Genomic DNA, 20,746 nt, shown 5'->3' on the forward strand with positions numbered 1-20,746 from the left:
ATGTCTGGACTGTCCAATATGTTCAAATTTGTTTTAATTTAGATTAATTCTAACTAAAGCCTGGTCCATTGACACCTATATTCTTATCTTCAATCAATGGACCAGACATAATCCATTATAAATTTATTATGGATGGACCAGGTCCAACCAATCCAATAAATACTTTGGACTATTATGTTTGGACTGGTCCAATTCAATAAGTCTTGTTCATCCATCCAATCCTCCAAATTGATTTTGGTTTGGACATGGTCCAATCCAAAACCGGTCCCTACCTCTATGGAGAAAATAAATGAAGTCTGTTCTGTTTGTTACTTCTTCCATAGCTCACTGAAGGGATAAACAATTGGCTTCAAAAAATAAAGGACAAACAATTCAATCTTGTCGTCTCTTCTGTTTAGCTAAGCATCGTTAAGACGTGGGGAAAAAAGCAACTTTACATCCAATCATCAACGCCTAAATGTGAACACAAATATTTTGCATGATTTATAAAAAACCATGGTGATGCAATTCCCAAGTTAAGGATGGAAATCTGCCTGTTTTTCCAGTTCAGTGCTGGCTTTCTGAGCCTGAGAATAGAAGTCTTTTGTGTGAAATCCCAACAAGTTACACTAACATGCATAAATCAATCAAAATATTAAATCCGTGGATACCGATTACATAAATGGACCATACTTTACCTGTTCTTCCCAATTACATTTCATGGTAATGAAGGTCAGTATCAAGGTTTGAACTACAGTCCTACATATCATTCCGGTCCAGATTCCCTGACAAATACAGCACAGGTGGATTTTGAGAGAGGTTTAGTCCTTGAAAGAAATTTCAGAAGCTGTTAGATATTAAGTAAAAAATATCTGTTAGGAACCATGACATAAATTTATACATCAGAGCGATTAAGAATATTACCAACTTCATCTGTCCCGTTCTTTGGGATTGCTGAGAAACTGAGACTACTCAGAAATTTATAAACAAAATTCATGTCCATACGCATGCCAATGCTCATAAATTTTTCCATGAAACAAGAACTGCAAAAACCTAACAGCCTTTAGCATACTGGTTATTCTGCCAAGGAAAAGGCTCAAACCCAATGAAACCAGCCACTTGGATTGACCATGTGTAGAGTTTTCTCTGCAAGATTAGCCCCATGGCCCATCATTTACTACATTTTTGACATCCGAAGTGCAGAGGATGATTTTCTTTTTGAGTATATTGTGAAAAACATCCCTACCCTAGGCTGTTGTATATCAAAGCCCCATCCGCAAATGTTTTGACATTACATTCTGAAAAAATGTGTTGACGTTAGAATCAATTATTTCTCCCCTCTGACAAATCTACCAACTCCAAGTGACAGACATCAAATGCTACTCAAAAGGACAGAAAATTTTACAGCTACTGTGGTCAATGAATACAAATTTTCAATTACTTTGATCATTACTTGAGTAAAGGGATAGTTTATTCCATTTGAATACATTTTTTTAAAAGAATATGGTCAACGAAGACATTCTATTAGTCAATAATTAACAGAGGATGGAAGTGCTCAAAATATATGCAAGCATTAGGTCAACAGCTATTGACAGATGAGTGCAGTGGTTAACATTAATGATTTTTTCCAAATATCAGACAATTTAAAAGATTCATTGTATAGTGTGGCTCTCCAGTCCATTTCCTAATTCTGATTCCACCTCTTAAGGTTCAGTTACTCACTTGTGGATAAATATCCTATCTTTGAAAGTTAGGATTAAAAATATGGCATTAGTCTGAAGAACCATATCACATTCTTTTAATTTGGAGAAAAGAAACTCTTCATCAAGTATGTTAGTTGTATTTGTCCAACTAGTACAGCCATCATAAAATACCGCTTAATCTACATTTCAACTGGAAATTATTTAATTGTGAATAAGATAAAGGTGAAACAACAAAGCAACTCCTAAGAAAAATTATATTATTTTTCATGGTGCACAGTCAGGGCTCAACTTAAGGTGGGAGGGGCACGTTGTGAGATGGACAAGTGAATCTGGTTCATCCCAAACTGTCAAGGACAATACTATTGGGATACTCGATCAATTATTGCTCAAAGAGGGGTCTTCCACTGAAGCTAGGATTCCAAACTTCTACTTGCTGCAGTTAGCATCGTCCACAGAAAAAAGTACTGCATATTCATCTAGTGAACCAAAACAAGATGGTACCACATTCTCAAGCATATGTGATCTAATAGACATTATTATACTGGCCAAAGTACATTTGCAAGGATGTTTAACATCATATTCCTGTTTAGCCATATTGATATGGTAAAACAACCAAATAAATGTGAGAAAACAGAGCTCATTTTCCACCATTTCTCAGCCATCATAACCATATTACCCCAACCTAATTATAGTCAAGGACAGTGGAAAACGATAGTCTTAGACCTAAATGTGTAGAACCTGGAGTAGGAGCAGAATAGTAACAAAGATTTAATGAAATAAAGAAAATAAAGGGAAAAGGAAAAAACAAACTAATATTCAGTAGGTGTTTGACAGAAGTAAAAACTGGGCAGTCAAAATGATAAATTTATGATTTATTTATTTATTTATTTATTTGATGGTTTCATTTGTTTCTTATTATTTATTAATTTATTTTCTTCTTATGCAGTAATCAACAAGTAATTCTTTTCCTGTAGCTCATGCATTTTTATTAGTTTTAAAAATATTTCGTATTGGTAAGTGTTCTCCAACTTTATATTATTTCTCTTCAGATCTATATAATTAAAGTGATACTAAGATGCTAGGTGTAATTCTTATTTACTTTCTAATGAGTACTTATGTGATATCCGATGCAGACTCTAAGGACTGTGGAATCAAGACTCCCAATCGGAAGCAGAAAGTGGCATAATATGTTCCCACCACTAAGCTGCGTATGATTCTAAATTGTGTACATGTGCAAGTGCATTTAGATAAAGAAAGAAAACATACCGTAATACCAAACTGGAGGGCCCATCCCATGATAAGAGCTAGAGGGACCCCAATAAGATAGTAGCTACCTACATTAATATATGCCACTAGTTCTTGCCATCCTGATCCAACAGCTACCCCTTAAAACAGAATATTTTCACAACAAGACATCATAGTTTGTGTTAATGTGAATTCATTAAAATTTACAAAAAATAAAAAAGTTCCAATTACCAGAAAGAACTGGCTGGATGCAGTTGAGAAGAATAGTTGATGCTAATAAGACTGCCAGTTAATTAACAGCATGTAGAATTTCAGTGCTAGAAGTAAATATCATCCCAATCCTGTCATGGAAAGCCATAATCATGGACCAAAAGAAGAGTCCAACTAGCAAAGAGGTCACAATCGAGACTACGGCAGCAAACTTTGCACGTCTCCCATTCTGTGCTCCAAGTTCATTAGCAATCCTCACTCTGCATTATAGAAAATCCATAAATAAGAAAAACGATATTAACAATAAGGAGAACTTTTCTCATTGGCAACCAAATCTTTGAATTCTTTGCATATTTGTTTCCAAATACAACTGTTATCCAGAAGAGAAGAAGGAAGAAAGGAAGAGAGAAGAGAGAAGAGAGAAGAAAGACAGAGATTTGGAGACACGAAAGGTGCTGGCGGCGCCAACTTTTTCTTATTTATACTAGGGTGACACAACTTAAAATTAAAAGGTGTTGAAAGTACCAAAGTACCCCTGCGGTACTAAACATACAGAATAATAACCTTTCAACACTCCCCCTCAAGTTGGGACATAGGTGTCAATCATGCCCACCTTGTCACATAAATCATAATGTCACAAGTGATGTAACCCTTTTGTAAAGATGTCTGCAAGTTGGTCTTCAGAACTGACATAGGGAGTACACACTTCCCCTGTGACAACCTTTTCTCTGATGAAATGTTTGTCAACTTTGATATACTTAGTTCTATCATGCAGCATAAGATTAGTGGCGATGTTTATGGCTGCTTTATTATCACAGTAAAGAGTCATAGGTCCACCAACATGAAAGCCCAACTCACTCAACAAATTCTTTAGCCAAATAATTTCAGCCACTCCATGAGACATTGCCTGATATTCAGCTTCAGCACTAGACCTAGCTACCACATTTTGCTTTTTGCTTCTCCAGGTAACTAGGTTCCCTCCTATAAAGGTACAATAGCCACTTGTTGACTTCCGATCATTCAAGGGTCCTGCCCAATCTGCATATGTATACACTTCAACTTTCAAATGCCCGTGCTTTTGAAACAACAATCCTGCACCTAGGAACTTCTTAAGATATCTGAGAAATGTTTCTGCTGCTTCAAGGTGGATAGTCTTAGGGGCATGCATGAACTAACTAAGAACACCCACTGCATAAGCAATGTTTGGTCGAGCCATAGAAAGATATAGCAGTCTTCCTACAAGTCTTTGAAACCGTTTCACATTCTCAATGGGTTCACCTTGACAGTCTCCTAATTTGTAGTTAGGATCAATAGAGGAATCAACAAGTTCACTCCCAATTTTCCTGTATCCTGGAGTAGATCTAAAACATACTTTCTTTGGAAAATGAAAATACCCTTTTGTGAGCGAGCCACTTCAATCCCAAGGAAGTACCTTAGAGGACCTAGATCCTTCACTTCAAACTGAGTAGCAAGGAAACTCTTCATCTTTTGAATTTCATCATTCCAATCACCAGTGATAACTATGTCATCAATATATACTATCAGTGCTCCAATCCTCCCTTCCCCTATTTTCACAAATACTATGTGATCAAATTGACATTGCTTGTAACCTTTTTGCTGAACTACAACATAGAACCTACTGAACCAGTCTCTTGGTGATTGTTTTAGGCCATATAATGAGTTTTTTAACCTGCACACTTTCTGTTCATTACCTTGAGCTTGGAAACCAAGGGGTTTCACCATGTATACTTCCTCTTCAAGGTCACCATTTAAGAATGCATTCTTGATGTCAAGTTGATGAAGATCCCAGTCAAGATTAGCAGTTAAGGAGAAAAGAACTCTAATGGAGTTCATCTTAGTGACGGGTGCAAAAGTTTCTGCATAATCCACTCCATTCACTTGTGTAAACCCCTTTGCTACTAAATGAGCTTTATATCGCTCCACTGTGCCATAAACCCTGTGTTTTACTATGAAAACCCACTGTGCCATCTACAAGTTCTCATGTACCATTTTTATGTAAAGCATTAATCTCTTCCTTCATAGCATCTGTCCATTCAGGTATCAAAAGAGCTTCTGCCGCATTCTTAGGAATAGGAACGCTATCGATGGAAGAGAGAAAGGCCCAAAGGTGAAATGTTCTCATAGGAAACAAAGTGGGATATGGGGTGTTTAGTGGTGCAAGACCTAACACCTTTCCTATGAACAATAGGAAGGTTAAGGTCATCAACAATAGAGGTATCAATGGCAATAGGGTCAAGAACATCAATGGGAACTAAGGTACCTAGTTGGGAAGGATCCACTCCCGAAGAGTTTGATGGTATTGGTGGTACAGCTTCTGGATGCTCCATAGCTCTTGAACTTGGCTAGCCTTTGTGACGCCGAAAGAAAACATGAAAGGGAGGAGGATCAGGAAGAGAAGGCAGCCAAACTAGTTTCTTCTCATTTCTACACTCCCCCTGAGGAGAAACAAGGAAGAAAGGCTCACTCTCAAAGAAGGAGACATCCATAGAAACATAATATCTCTGGGAGACGGGATCAAAGCATCGGTACCCCTTTTGAGTGAGGGAGTACCCCAAGAAGATGCAATGAATAGCACGACAATCAAATTTTCCACGGGTGGGAGCCAGATTTTGAACAAAGTAATGACAACCAAACACACGAGGAGGAATAGAAAGAAGAGGAGCCTTGGGAAAAAGAAGCTAATGTGGGGCTTTGCACTCTAACCAGCGAAAGGGCATACAGTTAATGAGATAGGTAGCACAAAGGACCGCCTCAAGCCAAAAACGTTTTAGGACATTCATATGAATGAGTAGACCCCTAGCCACTTCAAGAAGGTGTCGGTTTTATCTTTTAGCAACACCATTTTGTTGTGGTGTTCGAACACAAGAGCTACGGTGAAGTAATCCATGCGAAGCAAAGAATTCCGTAAGATAATTATGAAAATATTCTTTGGCATTATCGGATTGGAAAATTTGGATCTCAGTTTGAAATTGGGTGAAGATCATTCGGTGGAAATCTTGGATAATTTATGGTACTTCATCCCTGGTTCGCTTGGGATATATCCATCTGTATCTGGAGTAATCATTAATAAAGGTAATAAAATATTTGTAGCCACTCTCAAATGGTAAAGTAACAGGGCCCCAAACATTAGAATGAATAATATGGAAAGGAAATTCAGATTTATTATTCTTTGAAGAAAAATGAGTTCTACAATGCTTACTCAATTGACAAGTTTGACATGTAAACAGTGACACTGACACTGACTTAAATAACTCTAGAAACAACAATTTTAAAGATTCGAAAGAAAAATGATCGAGACGACTGTGCCATAAATAGACCTGATTTGTACTAGACTAACTCTGAACTCAGTGACTGTAAGACCAGCTTTATTCTCCAGCATGTAGAGTCCATTCACCATACGTCCTCTACCAATCGTCTTCCCCGAGGCCAAATCCTAGAATACACAATAAGAACGAAAAAAAGTTACTAAGCAGTTTAAGGAATTAGTGATACTACTAACAGAAAACAAATTAATAGAGAATTTTGGAAGATGTAAGACATTAGTCAGGGTGAGGCCAAAGGGAAGAGAAATGGTTCCTTGACCAGCTATGGTAGAATATGAACCATCACCTTGTCTCTTCCAGAGAGGAGGTGGTAGGTCTGGAAATAAGTGGACTCAGCAGTCATATGTTTTGGCGCTCCAGAATCGATTATCCAATGAGAGTCAGGGGGATGAGACGATACATGGAAAGTTGTGGCAGAGTTACCTGATGTAGACGCAAATGAAGTTGAAGGAGGAGAAGAATCCATCTGACGAATTGCTCTACCAGAGTTCCAAATGGTCACGGAAGGAATTAATAATATCCTCCCTCGGGTCAGAACCAGAAGTGTGTGTCTGAGTCATAGTAGTAGTACGGGGCTGATTCTCCTGAGAAGCCATATTTGTTGTGAACTTTCTTGGACCTTGCTGTCTTGACTTCTTATTCGGGTCTGAACATTGCTTCTTGATTAATTCTTGGGCCCATTTAGGCTTCCCATGAAGATCCCAACATGTTTCTCGGGTGTGTCGGGGTTTCTGGCAATGGGTGCACCATAATTTGTTTGTCTTCTACCCTTTTCTGAGGGGCCCCCTTCTTAAAAAAATTCCCCCCACCTGTAGTAACATTCCCTTTTGCTGCCAACACAACTGCATCCCCTCTGAAGTTGTTCATTAAATTTCTTCTACTTTCTTCCAACTGTACTAATGCATAAACCTCCTTGACAGATGGAAGATCCTTGCTGCCTAGGATTGGGACTCTAATGGATTCATATACTAGATTCAAACTATGGAGAAATGCAAACACTCTTTGTTGGGAAACAAGCTTCTTATATTCTTTTGCATCTTCATCACACTTCTAGTCTACACTCTAATAGTGATTTAACTCCTTCCAGATGGAGGTCAAATCTGAATAGTATGCAAAAAGGTTCCTCTCCCCCTGTTTACAAGTGGATGATTTTGCCTGTAACTGATAGATTTTTGCATAGTGACGTAGTTTAGAATAGGTCCATTTTGCCTGCTCCCAGATCTCATAAGCCGTTTCAGCCCACATAAAGTTCCTTCTCACCTGAGGTTGCATAGACACCAAAAGAGCACTCCTGGAATTCGGTTCTTTAATTCTCCCATTTATATACCCTATTTTTCCCCTTGTAGTAATGTATAACTTCATCCCCCTCGACCATTCTAAATAATTCAAACCATCCAGGGGTATAACAGCCATAGGGAAGGATAAATCTATACCCCCACTTGTTCCGTTCTGCATTGAGGAAACTCCAGATGTGGCAAAGTCTTCACCACTCATAATCACAACTTTAGGTTGCACTCCAACTGAACACAAAAAAGATCAAATAGAAGCAGCCTAACACCCCAATAAAAAAAATAAAAAAAAAATAAAAACTTTGAACCAGGGAATTAGAGACAACTACTCCCCTCTTTTCCCCTCTTTTAAATCTCAGTTCTTCAACAAAATCAGCTATTGTTACCGAACTCACAGGTCATCACTGGTCCACCATAAATCAGGTATGACTTTTGTAGCAGCATGTACAGGTCCTCTCTTGACCTACAAATCAAGTGTAGCTGCTGTCGCAGCATATACAGGTCTTCCCCTGACCTACAAATTCACTAGAAGGCTGCTGTCGCAGCATATAAAGGTCATCACCGACCTACAGTCTGTTACAGGGATCAGCTGATCCCACAAAAAAGGAAAGAAGAGGGTGCTGCTCGCCTCACATTAACAAACTGAACCTATTACAGGTTCTGTTCTGGCACACGACCAGAAAAAAAAATTAAAAAAAAAGGAGAAAGGGAGAGAGAGTACTTCAGTCCGATCTGAATCTGGATTTGGATCTTCAATGAATCTCACTGTATTTGGCGAAGGGAGAAGACAAAAAAGGTTTGCTCGATCTCTTCTTTCAGATCTAACAGTCCCGCTCTGATACCATGTTATCCAGAAGAGAAGAAGGAAGAAAGGAAGAGAGAAGAGAGAGGAGAGAAGAGAGAAGAAAGACAGATTTGGAGACACAAAAGGTGCTGGCAGCGCCATCTTTTTATTATTTATACTAGGGTGACAACTTAAAATTAAAAGATGCTGAAAGTACCAATGTACCCCTGTGGTACTAAACATACAGAATAATAACCTTTCAACAAAAACCAACTTGAGAAGAAAGCACTTAAAAAATATAACTCCTTTAGTTAGACCACATATCTCATCCTCAAACCCCACTTTCTCATAAAAAATTTTGGACTGTATCAACCTTCATGGTTTCCCAACATACCAATCAACATGAAGACATTTGAACCAAAAAAAAGAATTGACATTGTGATTTTATGTAACAAAAGTGCCAAATTCAAGAATCTACTAGAAACTTTGGAAGAGCAGTAGTTCATGATTCTGAAGAACAATGTCCATGCCTCCATGAAGCTGCCAGCCATTTTGGGTTGAAATCAAAGGGTTTCAAGCAATATAGAGTCAACTACAGAATAATCATTCAAACCATTGTCCTTGTTCCTTGGGACAGCAGGTTTCCTGTGCATGCATACAGTCATAAAATAACATAAGGGTAATTTGAGGTTTTATAAATAACATGAGGGTAATTTAAGGTTTTATAAATACTAAGGAACATTCCACAAACTGACGGAATGCAACAGCAGGGACAAAGTGCTATAATCAAAAAGTTTGAGGGGCTAAGTGCCATATCCCCTAAAGCCCCTTTTGTTTTCTGGATTCTAAAGGGGGGAATTGGTCAATGGGATTGTGGTTCCCATTGACCAGGGGTGTTCAAATTCGGTTATCAAATCGAAAATCGAACTGAACCGAACCAAACCAAATAAGCCAATTCAGTTGGTTATTTTGGTTTTCAGTTCAACTTGGTTTGATGATTTTAGAAATATCAGTTTTTGGTTTTAGGTTCGATTTAAGGAAAAAAAAATCAACTGAACTGAAATGAAAACCGAATTAACCAAAATAAATACATATAATTATGTTTATAGTAATAACAACATTAATATTACTATGTATTTTAAATATTAATATTAACATTGATATAAGTTAATATTAATATTTGTAGTAATAATAATATATAATATGTATTTTAATTATGAATGTTGATATATTTTAATAATAAGTATTCATATAAATATAGCATACATTTATATTTTAACTAACCAAATTAACCGATTTAAAACTGAACTAAACTGATTGAATTTGGTTCAATTCAGTTCGGTTTTCAAGTCTAATTCGGTTCATGAAAATGGCCTAATCGAAATATCGGTTAGGTTTTATTTCCAAACTGAACCGACTGAATGAACACCCCTACCATTGACTGCTTTTCCCATGTTTGTTTTCTAGATTCATGAGGGACCCGCAAAAAAAATCACTTTCCGTAGGTATTACTTACCCAGGTGAGTGATACACATCTCCTAGGTGGATACGTAACTTCCCCACTTGGGGCAAGAGTTGACAAAACATGTTAGGATAACTTTGCCGATTCTAACAATGAATTTTTATAGTCATTGTATAATTTACCTTAGAATCAAAAGAACACAGGTAATTCACATACCTAGGTAAGTTCACATACCCAAGTAAATAGCTTTCTGAAAAATCGAACGGCACCTAAGAGTAAGGTGGTTGTCTGGACTCCAGTTCTGCTATAAGCATTTGCATGTAAAATGGGCTATGTAATCACAAGTGACCTGTACATCCATGTGTATGGAACATTGGCATGTTCACTAAGGATTGGTTACATAGCCTGTTTTACATGCTAGTATTCATAGCAGATCCTGATGCAATTGTCTTTAATTTGCCCTATATAAGCCTGTATTTGTGTGTGTGCATGTACACATATGCATTAATGTATATATGTACCTATGCTTCCATAAATGTATGCATGTATGTCCACAATTTCAGGTTTGAAGCAAATATTTCTAAAGAAAAATAAATATATCTTTTTATATAGGGTTCGACTATGATGCCAGAAAGACATGATACTGACAAAACTTACAACTAATCAACCACCATCATAAAAGTAGGAACCAATCAGGTGAGTTTTCACCAAAATTCACGGGGTGTTGTGATTGGTCATAGCCATTCTAGTATCATGTCTTTCGGTATCATAGATTTTCCCTTTTATATATAATAATGCTAAAAAATTGACCTTAACCCTTGAGTCCTAAAAATAAGACCTTAACCCTCAACCTAAAGCGGCCCAACCTCCATCCAAGGTTCAAAATATCAATACAATACATCCAATACAGGGCATATCGTATTGAAATCGTAAATATCGCATTGTATCCTACCAGTTGTGCATACCGGGCCAATACGGGTGCATATCCATCTGTATTGCTTTGTCTCAACTGATACACACCGATACATACCAATAAAACAGCAATACAATGTGCTTTTCTATTGAAAAATGAGTATAGTGTGATTTGAAACCAAGTCACCTAATACCTAACACCCAACACCCAAGTCCTTAAACCACTAAGCTATCTTGCTTTTTGTGATAATATGCTACATAAAAATAACTTTTATTAATTTTAGTCTCCACATGCAATCCAAATAAATAATACATATTTATGTTTAACAACTTTAATTAAAAATTAAAATTTATAAATTTGCACATGATGTGTATCTTCAAATGTTTATATATTTTTTAAATTATCAATTAATATTTTAATTTACATTAAATGACAACATATTTATTGTTTATGCATACAAAATATTCAAGAATACACTATTAAATTCAATCTATCAAATCTACTAATCTACATTTGTATCAAAAATGATTTTGAATTTCAGAAAAAATATAGAAATAAAAATATTAATTATGGAATAATCATTTAGTATTTAAAAATTATGAATTCACATATGATATTTATCTTAGAAATTTTAATAGATTTGATAATATTTTAAGTTGATATTATATATTTTTATAAATTATTAATTGATATTTTAATTTACATTTAAGAATTTAATATTTGGTTGACTTTTTTTGTTAATGTAAAGTAAAAATAGTAAACTAGAAAATAATCTGACATAAGAATTAAAATATAATAAATGCATATGCTTTGTATTTTGAACTCTTGATTGATGCATTATCAATAAAATTGTATTATATCTATGCATTCTGTTATATCAATTGTAAATAACTAAATACTTTTTCATATATGCATATGCTTTTTCATATATAATAAATGCATATGCTTTTTCATATATAAATTTCCTATTGGAGCCTAATCTCCTGAAAGCAAAAACCGTGTGAACATGTTAAGGCTGTGTTTGGTTTGAAAGAAAAGGTAAGGAAAGGAAGGGAAAGTCAAGAAAACCTTAACAAATCTTGTATAGTTTCCCTACCTTTCCCTACATTTCCTTTCAAACCAAACACAGCATAAGAGCACGGCATCCAGTTACACATCAGGGCTATCTCAGGTTCAGGTTGTTCGCACGGTTTTTGCTTTCAAGAAACTCCGTCTCCCCAAATCCATGGCTCATGCTAGCAATCTGTTGGACTCTTATACGCCGCTATACGTACTTCCATTTTGTTTGTGACGGTGTCCCATTTGAGGTTAAATTGTTACCACTGGCCCTACCAGATTCTTTTGCCACTTTTTTCATGTCAATTTTCATCTTCTCTTTTAATAATCTCACACACCACACACAAATAGTTTGAGAGAGAGAGAGAGAGAGAGAGAGAGAGAGAGAGAGAGAGAGAGAGAGTACCCTATTGCAGCAAAGAACCCAAGCTGGATCATCGACTCCCACGCATAAATGGTTATACTGCCAGGTAACATCACATTTTGGTGGAAAACAAATTCAGGTTTTCATATATAAATTTCCTATTGGAGCCTAATCTCCTGAAAGCAAAAACCGTGTGAACATGTTAAGGCTGTGTTTGGTTTGAAAGAAAAGGTAAGGAAAGGAAGGGAAAGTCAAGAAAACCTTAACAAATCTTGTATAGTTTCCCTACCTTTCCCTACATTTCCTTTCAAACCAAACACAGCATAAGAGCACGGCATCCAGTTACACATCAGGGCTATCTCAGGTTCAGGTTGTTCGCACGGTTTTTGCTTTCAAGAAACTCCGTCTCCCCAAATCCATGGCTCATGCTAGCAATCTGTTGGACTCTTATACGCCGCTATACGTACTTCCATTTTGTTTGTGACGGTGTCCCATTTGAGGTTAAATTGTTACCACTGGCCCTACCAGATTCTTTTGCCACTTTTTTCATGTCAATTTTCATCTTCTCTTTTAATAATCTCACACACCACACACAAATAGTTTGAGAGAGAGAGAGAGAGAGAGAGAGAGAGAGAGAGAGAGAGAGAGAGAGTACCCTATTGCAGCAAAGAACCCAAGCTGGATCATCGACTCCCACGCATAAATGGTTATACTGCCAGGTAACATCACATTTTGGTGGAAAACAAATTCAGGTTTACAAATATAATAATGGAAACCACGAATATGGATAGTGGAGCTAGAAGGTCCTAACCAGATGGAAAGAGCATCAACTGCAACCTCAGTTTTCCTCAAATACCCGGAAGCTATTATCAATATTCTATAGTACGTGTTCTCCAAGCTGCAATATCAGAAGAAAGATTAAAATTTTACAGACCCAAAAAAGATCCCTAACCTCTCCTTATTATCGTCTAACCATATATTAATGGAATAGGAAGCAGAGAAAGGCAAGGCAGTAATACCATAGCATGACTCCTGAAGCCAAAGAGAGTCTGAGAAATTGCCAAAGCCCAGAAAACGCTTGGGTAGAGAATCCAGTCCAAGAGAGAGGACACCCCCCACAAATCGTATACGTTAATAGCCCCAACGCCGTTACCCACCGGGAGAAGTGATGGCAGTTCCAACAAGACCGACCCTAAGTTTATAAACGAAAAGCCAACTAACAAACACATGGAGGACAAGTGCCCCAACAGAGATCCACGCAACCACTGCGGTCTTAAGCTGGCATTGCAGAAACCTCTGCAGTGGGAATTCAAACGCAAAGGAGAAATGAAACGGGATCAACCAGAGAGACACTTTTCCCGATTGTTCGGCCACATCCGTTGACTGCCCCATGAACCTTAAAATGGGAGTCGCAAAAACGTAAATGGGCAAGAGCAGAATCGAAGAGAGGAGCATAACGATCCACGAACGTTGCAAATAAATTCCCAACATGTGATACTGTTTAGCTCCATAGGCTTGGCCGCACAGCGTCTCGAGCGCGCTTGCCATTCCTAACTAACTAAATCCCCGTCTCATCATCAATTCAGATTCGAAGCATCGTATAGAGATATGCTAGTAAAATTTAAAATAAAAGGAAGAAAAGCTAAAGAACAAGTACCAGGAATCCGAAACTTATAGAGATAAAGACGGTGGTAACAACGGAGAAGGCAGCAATGTCGAGATCCCCCAAGTGACCAGCAAATGCCTGAAGGATAATAGTCATGGAATACATGACTACCCGACTCACTACAGAGGGACAGGCAATCTGACATAACTTCTTTAATTCCAACACAATCTGTTCAATCAGGCTACCCTCCCCATACTCAACTAACAGCAGAGGCACCTCTTCTCTCATCTCCGTCTCACTGCCTCTCTCAACTCAAGTCCTTCACTTCCCTTCGGTTCTATTCACTATTCAGTGAGACAAGCAACGAAAGGGATCGGATTAGCATTAATCCAAGGTGTGGGGCATTATTCGTGCCACAACGCTACGCAGCCACCCCATTCAGCCAATCCGTATTGCGAAGAAGAGATGCCTCGTGAGGATTAGATGAATGGGATGTGTGTATGGCAGGCTGTGGAACTAAATCAACTAATGATAATAATGGTAGTGTATGAAGTTGATTCTATTTTATATTTTATTTTAAATCTTATTACGTTAGGTGCCGTTTGGAAAGTTTTTTTAAATATTTTTTCTGACAATAAAATGACATAGGGGATGTTTGGTTCCGTTTACGTTTATCATATAAACGCTGCCACCTCAGCGCCAGTTCAGCTTTTGGCGCAATAAAAGTTTATCGGTGCCGAAACCACTATTTGATGGTAATGTTTAATAAAAAAATGGCAATAAATGTTTTCCCATTTTTTCATCGGCTTTCGTGAAAATAGCCGTTGGAGGAAGCCCCAACGGTTGTGCGTTTCATGAAATGCATAGCTAACATGGAGCTTACGTGTCGTATGATGTGGCACCTGCAAGTTTTGATCCGGTGCAACTCAATCTATCATCCCATGATTTTCTTCTTTTTGTTTCTCTATTCACTGAAACCCTGACCACGAGCGAGCTTGAAGCCGCTTGTAGATAGATGATCAGAGGAGTGACACCGAAGCTCGGAGAAGCAGTGGACGTCGTTCTTCATTGGCAAGGTAATGGATCTATCATTTTCTATTCTTTCGATTTTTCCCTCAGTTTTTTCCTAAGTTCTCCGTCTATCGTTTTCTTTTTTGAGCATGTGTTCTTCTTTTAGCCCGTAGATAGATCTATCCTTTTCCATTGTTTTCACCCTTTACTCTTCACCATATATTTCTTCTTTGATTTTTAGCTTGAAAAGATACTCATTGATTGCATCTATCACACTGTCATCTTGCATTTCCTGATCCTTGTTAGAGATGGATTGAGAAGCGTATCTGTTTTGGCTATAGTTGATTTTACTTGTTATATTGCAGATTATTCAGTTGATTTCTGTTGAAAAACAAAAAGGTGGGCCAGTCGGTGGCTCACCGAATTTGCAATCGGTGGCACACCATTTGTAAACCACCGCTTATGGTTTGCTTAGCCATTATACCCCTTAGCTCAATTATAAATAGGGGGTCCCACCTATGTTATTTCTCATTTTATTCTTCATTTCATTTCAATGTATAGTGTATACGTGTATTGAGAGGAGTATTGAGTTGGGTGTATTGAATGTGGTGTGATTCTGGTGAAGTCATTTTGTATTTTCTCTTGTTTATAGTAAAAATGAAGCTCTGAGTTGCTGCCTGTGGATGTAGACAATTTAGCCGAACTACATAAATCTGATGTTCTCTCTTTTTTTTTTTTTTATTGCTATCTGCTTTTGTCTGTTTCTATGCACATATAGATTACGTTATTTCCCCTGTACAATTTCAACAATTTTGGTTGCTGTTGATTTCACTTATTATACTATAGAAGCAATTCGACTAATTTGAGGGCTTACTTTAACCATATACAATAGAATTTCAAAGACAAAGTCTTCATATTTATATGATTTCAGTTAGGTTGGGCTTTCAACGCATGGTAAAATGACGGATGCCCATGCATGTGAATAACTGTTGAAACTTGAAACACTTAAAAATTTTATATACTATGAATAGATTAAAAAATGAAGTTGGAAAATAGAAATATTATAGCATTCAATATAGTGGTGATATTGAATGGTCAATTCATCAAAATTTATTAGAAATATTCTATTATTCAATAGAAATCTATACTATTAATAGATTAAAAAAATTGGTAGCATGGGTGATGGGTTGAATGGTCAAGTCGTCGAAATCAAAAATCCAATATAGAGGTGATATCCTGATCTGATCTACCACAAACTTTAGGTTGTGTTTGTTTTGACAGAAAATAAAAGGAAAACAAAAAGTTGAAGGAAAGTTTGTAAGTAATTTCAAATATTTTCATATCCTTAAATAGAAGTCGATCAGATTCAAATGCATGAGAGAATTTTTGTTAATCCTAGTTAAAGGTGAAAATAAGAAGATGTCAATAGAAAATCATGGTCAGAAACTCAGAAAGGCAATAGATTCCCAAAAGAAAACTAGTAGAAGCAAGGCTGCCTCTGTCAAACCAGTCTCTCAGACAAGGGAAGATGTGTAATGGACACCTTGCCTCTGTCTCTGTCATCTGAGAGAACAATCTATTGATGAAACAGCCTGTCCATGAACTACAATCCCCACATCACTGCAGTGTAACAGAATGAATTCCAATTAATGTGATTTCATCTGTTTCTACACCTACATCTTGCATTTCTTCGAAAAATCTTAGTGCTTCCTTTTGGCCTTCAATTTTGGGCATAACTTGTGACAGTTGCCGCCCATGCCACCATGTCTTTCTCAGGCAAATCATCAAACAACTCTGCAACTTGTAGATATATACATTTTGTTGCATCAAATATTCAGCAACTACATTCCAGATATATACATTTGTTGCATCAATAATGGCAATGTATTTGCCACCCAGGATTGACATCGAGGGCTGCAACACAAGCCTTAAAGAGGGCTGAGAAAGTGAAAAATATAGGGCCTGTACCTCCCCTTCTCATGCACTTGTAGAGCAAATATTGACTCAATGAAGGGACTGTAGAGCAAAACCATCTAATGAAATGGATTCAAGTGCTGGACCTGATCAAAAAGGATATGGGGGGTAAGGGTCCATGGATAAATAAAATTTAGTAAAGCATCCAGATGAGCTTGGCCAAGTGAGAATTGAGTATTCATATGGAATAGTTTTTTATAAAACTTTGTTAATTTATAATATATTTTCTTATTTTCCTTTAGCAAGAAAAAGAAATTCCAACCAACCCAATTAACGAAATATTAATGAAACAACAAAATAGAAGAGAGAGAGAGAGAGAGAGGGAGAGAGAAAGAGTGAGTCATATATCCATCGTTGAATGTGGATTATATCATATTTTCACCGTTGGATCTAAAAATCGGTCTTAAAATACAAGCACATGTAATTTGGATCGTTGGATTGACTAATGGTTTCTATACACCAAAGTGAAAGTCTCACATTGAAACATTCTTGAAATGCCCCACCAAATAGCATGAAATGAAAAAAACGTTTATTGTGCTGAGTTGTAAAGGGGAGTTTTTTGAAACGCCTTAACCAAACAACAAAATAAATAACATTTAAAGTGGGTGTTTATCAGATAAATGTTTTTTCAATAAACGCCCACCCAATAAACCTAAATGGAACCAAACACATACATAGTAGGCTTTTACATAAAGGGGGTGATTTTTTTTCAAATTTTCACGGGGGGAGGAAGTTGAGCAATGGGATTTTGGTTTCCATTGACCAAGAATCCATGTTTTTTTTTTAGATTTATGTGGAGGCCAAGGAAAGTTTATTTTCCTAGTAAGTGATACCTATCTTTTAGGTGGGTAAATAACTTTTCCACCTAGGGGGAAAGTTGCCAACACTTGAATGGGACACAAATGCCCTTTTAATAATGGATTTTAATGGATAAAATGGTCATTCCTTATTTATACGAGAAATAAAAGAACATGGGTAAATGCGCTTACCTGGGTAAGTGTTTCTCAAGAAAAATTTATCCAAGTAACTACATTTACTCTGGTAAGTAACTTACCGAAAAGTGAGCAGGGCCTGAGGTTTTGACAACCTACTGCCAATTTGGTTGAAGGCTTGTCTTTTCGTGCAAATATAAGACAAAATAAATTGAAAAGCTCCACTTGGAGCTTCCCAAAAATAGTTTAAAACAAGCTTTGGACATCTTTTTTGGGATTGAATCTTTCAACAATTAGACCATTTTCCAACAAACGGAAAAAGACGAAAATGCCAAGCTTCTAAAAAGTTGACAACTTATTTATTTGGATGAGTGTATTTAATAAATGGTATCTAGAAAATTTTACCACGTGTTATTTTGCCAAAAAATATTAATCGGTTATGTTAGCAAATTATTTAGAGGAAAAACTCTTAATTGGTACCTGTATTTTGGGCCTAGTGCCACTTTTTGGTTCCTAAATTTTAAAAGATAATAATTCAATACCAAAATTTTCAACAAATACACACGATTCAGAAATTTGACATCAATTCAGGTTAGGATGCATTACTCCCGTACTTTGGAGCTATAAAATTCTGATATGGGCTGATTAGTCATTCTCTCAATTTTCAAATCATATCAATCCAATACTTAACATTAACCACCTTAAATGGCATTGAAAAAGACACAAATACCCTCCAATGTCATCTAATTTTCTCGATCAACCCTCCAAATGCTCAACAGGCCAAGCTCTCCGTCATGTCACAAACCTTCGTGGGATTCAAAATCCTAAATGTTTGTAGCTCATTCAAGAAGAAATCGAGGCATCTTGGTGATATATGTTGTAATCATCTCTACTTGTATTTGAGTCAAGCCAAAATCAATACATCCTTCAACAATATCCATTATTGCTTAAAATTTCGGTTTCTCCGATGTATTGTTTTCTCGATTGCTGTTTCAGTTCGTTTTAACGTCCTGAGCTTGTCTTCGTACGGATCTTGTGGTTTAAGTTTCTGGGGAAAATGAGCACTACCATACAAAGAAATTCCGGATCAGGAAGGCAATCACTCTTCATGATTTAGTATCCACGATTTCTTCTCACAGAGGAAAATTCAGAGTCCAGGTCAGGTAGCTGCTGTTTCTTCTCTATGGTGAGAGAATTTTGGGGTCACGGATCCTCCACCACCGCCCATATTCACCTTGGAAGACCGTGCAGATTTCTCTCCAAAATCTGGGGTCACGGATTACCCTATTTCTCCATACACCAAGTCAGAAATGAGAACTCTTCGAGATTCCCATCGTGACTCTAATTCTCCATTGAGAAGCAAGTCAGAGGCGAGCACTTCGTTTGCCCTTGTTGGAGGGCAGCAAGTACAACAGACACCTACAAGTTCAAGCTGGTTGTCTCCAACGAAGAGCGGCAGTGAGCATGACGAGAAGGGGAAAGGCTCTCCTGTTGAGGCATGGTAGAATTGGTGCTTTAATTACGCTTCCTCCACCAAGGGAAGTTGCAAGGTCGGAGTTGCAGGAGAGTAACTTACCTGCAACTAACCTCAATGAGGAGGAATGGGTTACTGTATATGGGAACAATTCGTCCTACCTATTTTATCTCCATTACCTGGCATATCCTTTGCACGCCATTTGTATATATTCTGTTCTTAATCTGAGTGGTATTGATTAGGAATTTTAAGTAAACATCTAAGGGAAAAATTCCCATGCATTTTTGAGTTTTACTCTAGCTAGAGATCAATCATACAAGTCGTTTATGAATAAACTAACATGTTGTTTCTCTTCCTCTTTATTGTTCAGCTTTCTATGTATCTTGGATGATGCTTTCATTATCGGCTTTCCAAATGTCGTCTAGGGAGAATGACTATTCACAGTTAGGGTCAGAATTTGTAGGTTTAAAGTACTGTTGGGGTAGGTGTCAGCTTGGAATTGATGCCAATTCACAGGCGGGCATTGATGTATAGAATGGAAGTTGTTGCCATTTTGAATGTTTATAGTTCTGCAGTGAAAATAAAAAATCTGCATTGAACCTGTCCATACTTTTTTGCAAATATCAATGCATCTCTATCTCCTCTCTCTCTCTCTGCTCAAATTATAATTCACAAATTATAAGATCTGTAACTGGTTTAATCTTTATCTATAACTACAAAATCCTTCTAGATGCATTTCTACATGTATCAGTTCCACTGCCTTATCCCTTCTCTCTTTTGTAAAGTGAGCATCGACTGCTCCAAACAACTCTTATTGTTGCCATTATGAATATGAAATGATTCAAGTAATATGTGCTACATTGATATTCATACAAAACGATCATAACAGACTTTGAGAGATGCATACAATGCAGCAAGGCGCCGAATAATAATTTGGGTGATATACATCACTAAGAACGTATATACTTTCGGGTTTTACCCTCAAAGAAAAAAGTACATACAACCACACGTAACCCCACCCCCCACCCCATCCAAAAAAAAAAAAAACAGCACAAATAAAAGCTTTATTTTTCTCATGTACATCATCGGATTCATCCACCACCATCCATGGCTCAAGTTATCTTCCCCTTCAAATCAACTCGCATGTCCCAATCCAAGATCATCGAGTCAGCAAAAAATGAATAATTCCCAAAAATAATCATAGACGTCCACTACACGATGAATAAACATGAAGTAAATGGATAAAATACAAAGAAAAGGAAGATGAAATATAATACAATGGAGGTAAATTGTAATTCAAGGAAAAGAAAACAGAAATTAGACAATAAAGCACTGCAATTGCAACTCAGCCCCCTCTAACACAGAAAGGTCTACGGCCGATACAACAAGCTCTGATGTCG

The 20,746-nt window shown here is 37.1% G+C and overlaps 1 long non-coding RNA gene and 2 pseudogenes across 2 annotated transcripts; 2 read left to right on the forward strand and 1 right to left on the reverse strand.

Moving 5' to 3' along the window:
- Positions 1–463: 463 nt before the first annotated feature.
- Positions 464–14,462, reverse strand: LOC148850603 (protein DETOXIFICATION 27-like; annotated as a pseudogene). The gene is made up of 8 exons (XR_016098591.1): positions 14,007–14,462; positions 13,369–13,903; positions 13,161–13,247; positions 13,005–13,061; positions 3,159–3,397; positions 2,949–3,067; positions 678–764; positions 464–566 (listed from the first exon to the last, which is right to left on the reverse strand). The product of XR_016098591.1 is annotated as a protein DETOXIFICATION 27-like (transcript).
- Positions 14,463–14,843: 381 nt separating this feature from the next.
- LOC148850604 (uncharacterized) lies at positions 14,844–15,713 on the forward strand. Its single transcript, XR_016098592.1, has 2 exons — positions 14,844–15,031; positions 15,332–15,713. It is a non-coding gene; the product is annotated as an uncharacterized LOC148850604 (long non-coding RNA).
- Positions 15,714–18,704: 2,991 nt separating this feature from the next.
- On the forward strand, positions 18,705–19,953 carry LOC148850605 (nuclear pore complex protein NUP35 pseudogene; annotated as a pseudogene).
- Positions 19,954–20,746: the final 793 nt, after the last annotated feature.

The sequence above is a fragment of the Nelumbo lutea genome, chromosome 5 (genome assembly GCF_056320005.1).
Source record: "Nelumbo lutea isolate HS-2025 chromosome 5, American lotus-T2T, whole genome shotgun sequence".
NCBI lineage: Eukaryota > Viridiplantae > Streptophyta > Magnoliopsida > Proteales > Nelumbonaceae > Nelumbo > Nelumbo lutea.